Source organism: Pogona vitticeps, chromosome 1 (assembly GCF_051106095.1).
Source record: "Pogona vitticeps strain Pit_001003342236 chromosome 1, PviZW2.1, whole genome shotgun sequence".
NCBI classification, from domain to species: Eukaryota; Metazoa; Chordata; class Lepidosauria; order Squamata; family Agamidae; genus Pogona; species Pogona vitticeps.
In genome coordinates this window covers 58,114,737-58,118,874 of record NC_135783.1, presented here as the reverse complement: position 1 = coordinate 58,118,874, position 4,138 = coordinate 58,114,737, and positions in this window count along the sequence as shown.

The following is a 4,138-nucleotide window of genomic DNA, read 5'->3' as shown; positions in this document are numbered from 1 at the left end:
GTACTGTACCTTTAGAAAAGGTGCTTGATTAAGTTGTTCAAACAGTCAACAAAATGTTGACAGTCACTTTTATTTTCATATTAAGGCATACTTAGTATTATTGAGGAAATAAGTACATTCTTCCTCCAGTTGGGATTGCTTTGCCTTCCTGAACCTGATGCCTTTCAGATGTATTGACTGCACTCCCATAATCGCCAGCCGACACAACCAATCTTTTGAGGACAGAACATTTTAACAAGAATTTTAAAAAATGCTCAAGACAATCAATTAGAAATGCTGATAACTTGTATCAGCCAACTCTGACTAAGTCTTAATAGTAATGAAAGTGGAAACCTGCATGTTTCCCATCTTTCATTGGGCAAATATATTTCAGCTTTTTGACGCACATAGGCCATTCCAATTTGCTGTAGATATAACTGAATGTCTCTTACAGTTAATGGTTTTCCTATATTTACTCCAACATATATGAAGAAAGCTGACTGAAACCTCCATCAGAGCTGCAGAGGAAGGTGCCCAATGAAACAGAAGACCCTACAAAACCAGTGTCAACAGATGAGGCACCATAGGACAATGTACCACAGGAGGTTCATGTTGCTGGGCTCATTAGTAGAAAGCAGTAAAGCTGCTGTTAGGCCATGTTTTCTGACCACAGAGTGCAATGCTTGATAGTCAATGATTGGTGTGAAGGGGATATGCAATCTGCATTCAGACATCCAAGAAATGCTAGGTCATAAAAATGAGAGAAGAACCCTATTTTTATAGGAACAATGGGCAACTGGAGCTTGGTGGGTTCCTTGACCTTTTGTGACAAATGCATATGTGAAAAAGTTTTAATTCTGCTTTAGAGCCCCTGCTGGATTGACGAGCTTTCCACTAGAGGAGCACCATTAAACATAATGGACTGCCTCAGAGGGTGGTGGATTCTCGTTCCTTGGAGGTTTTGAAAGAGGTTAGATGATCACCCATGAGGTATGTAATCTGTATTTCAAAGTTACTCCTAGGTAGCTTCAGAGAACATTAAATTAACATGTCCCTGTTAAATTTTTGTTCTTGCAATTCACTCAGTTTTGCTTCTTCCAAAAAGCACTTCACTGCAAACATGATTTTTGCCAACTATAAATTTCCATTGAGAATTAGATTAGACACATTAGATATTTGGGTGAATGTCTTTTAATGGTCATAGCCCCCCCAAGAGTCTAGGTTGGTTTCTGTTTGATCAATGTAGCCTACCAGAGATGAAGGACTGAGAAAGTCTTAACATCTGTTTCTTGAAGTGAAACAATGAAGCGTTGGAAAATAATGACGTATTTAAGAGCTACAGGAATGTTACTGTTTAGCTCCTTTACAAACAGATTTAACTATTGGCTGAATAGGTGTAAAATGTCAGACATCTTCTATAGCTGCTTCATGAGTCATGTAAAGATAGATAGATAGATAGATAGATAGATAGATAGATAGATAGATAGATAGATAGATAGATAGATAGATAGATAGAGAGAGAGAGAGAGAGAGAGAGAGAGAGAGAGAGAGAGAGAGAGAGAGAGAGAGAGAGAGAGAGAGAGAGAGAGAGAGAGTATATTTGGAGAATCAAATTGTTGTTGTTTAGTCGTGTTTGACTCTTCGTGACCCCATGGACCAGAGCATGCCAGGCCCTCCTGTCTTCCACTGCCTCCTGGAGTTTGGTCAAATTCATGTTGGTAGCTTCAATGACACTGTCCAACCATCTTGTCCTCTGTTGTCCCCTTCTCCTCTTGCCTTCACACTTTCCCAACATCAGGGTCTTTTCCAGGGAGTCTTCTCTCCTCATGAGATGGCCAAAGTATTGGAGCCTCAGCTTCAGGATCTGTCTTTCCAGAGAGCACTCAGGGTTGATTTCCTTCCAAATGGATAGGGTTTTTTTCTCCTTGTAGTCCAGGGGACTCTCAAGAGTCTCCTCCAGCACCACAATTCAAAAGCATCAATTCTTCGGCAGTCAGCCTTCTTCTTCCTTTATGGTCCAGCTCTCACTTCCATACATCACTTCTGGAAAAACCATAGCTTTGACTATGCGGACCTTTGTCGGCAAGGTGATGTCTCTGCTTTTTAAGATGTTGTCTAGGTTTCTCATTGCTTCCCTCCCAAGAAGCGCTCTAAGTACTATAGAGCAGTATATAAGTCAAAACAACCACCACCAGGTTACAATTGGCTATGGCAAGTGCAAAACCTTACGTAAGTACTATTAGAATTCCAGATACTGTTTCAATGAATTGCAGATTCCATTGGTTTCCTCTATTAGTAGAAAGACATATATAAAAATAAAATCTGCAAATGAATAAATAGAATTAAGATGCCACAAGACTTCTTGCTGTTTTGTTTGTTTGCAATAGACTAGCATGGCTGTCTCTGGAAATTAATCCAATTGGTTACATAGCCAAAACTCTTCAACAGAGAGAAAGATTTGAGCCCTGCTTGTCTACAATAGCTGTTTTCAGAAGTTTTATATTAATTACAGCCTGCAGTTTACCCTTCAAGAACCTGGAAATTTCAGTTTAAAAACTCTTATTCATAGAAATCAAATGCCATCAAAATGTTTCATTTTACTATGTAAGATACCAATTTTATGCAAAAATAAAGCTGAGTAAAAACAATGCTCCTCCATGACCAATGCTCCTTCCCATATATTTAAACCACAAATTCCAGATCAAAGTTGCTTAAAAGCAAGCATGGCAGATGTAAATGTAGATCAGTACAACGGCTGGAAAAAAAATCTTAAATTAGAGGGGTTTAAGAGCACTTTTATTTCATTTTGTATCGACTGTTTTACTTTTCAGAGCAAAACATAGTACAAAGTCTATATACCACACCAACACTAATGTTCATGCTGTATTCAAATATCCACCACTAAATATAAATAGTATATTGCAGTCAGCTTTGGAATAAGCTGCTGTGCCACAACTGACAGAACTCTACTGCAGATTCACAACTTTTTAAAAAATGTATTTGTTGTCTGCTATTGTTCTGTGGTGACAAAGTTAGATTCTTCTTTGCAGGTAGTGACTGAAAATCAAATTTCTGCAAAGAATACCCGTTTTGTTACAGATTTGTAAAAAAAAAAAAAAAAAAAAAAAAAAATTACTCCCCCCCCCAGCGTCTTCCAAACCATCAAAAACAGGGTCTTGGACATAGAAGGGCAAACGCTGTTTAGCGCGGCCCTGAAAGTCTGCTCCCCGCTGCACTTTCAGCTACCCCTTACCCTCGGACGCAGACCCAGTTACCTACATCATCTAGAACAGCCACAAGACCGCTGGGCATTCACCCTCGCTAGATGTAACATAGTACCATCAAGTCTAGTGCAGGGTAGGTACAAGGGCTTACCAACAGAACTGAGAGTTTGCCCATGTGGCCAGGGAAAGACTGAATCCCTGCAACACATGCTATTTTACTGTACACTGTACAAGGACATCCGTCTGTCACATCTGACGGCTTTTCTCCTCTCTCATTCCGGATGGGCAGACCTGAGGAAAATACAATACCTTCTATGTGACCTTAGTAAGGAAGTCACTCTATCCACTGCTAGATACGTCCAGGCCATTATTCAGAGACGCCGCAACATGCTTCCCCAAAACGAGGGGCTCCAATTACGATTTCCTGGCACCTCCTCTTGCCTGTAATGAATCTTTCCCCAGTATTTTATTGTGTTTTTATGTTATTTATGCAGCATGCCAATAAAGGTTTCTGTTTCTGTTTCTGTAAAAATTTAAAATAAGGTATGACTGGAAATTGCATAAGCAGAATGTGCAATGCTGAATTCAAAGAATGGACACTTTTAAAAAGGGGGGGCTGTATCAGAAAAGTATTTATCCTCTCCTCTTTTTAATCAGAGGACCAGCAGAATAAGGGGAGCTGGCATCTTTAAAAAATGTGTTATTTTAATTTTAAGGAGCCAACACCATGCTTAAGCAAAAGATTTCATGTTAGCAGCACTTAACACAAAAGGCCCATTCAGCAGATGTTTACAACAAAAAATAATGAGCTCTGGTGCAGGGTTTATCCAGTCATCTATCTTCTCACAGAGAAGGCAGCTGTGATAGAAACAAACAGAATTAAAGGGGGAAAGATACCAAGTAAAAATGAAATAAAATACACATGAGAAAGCAAG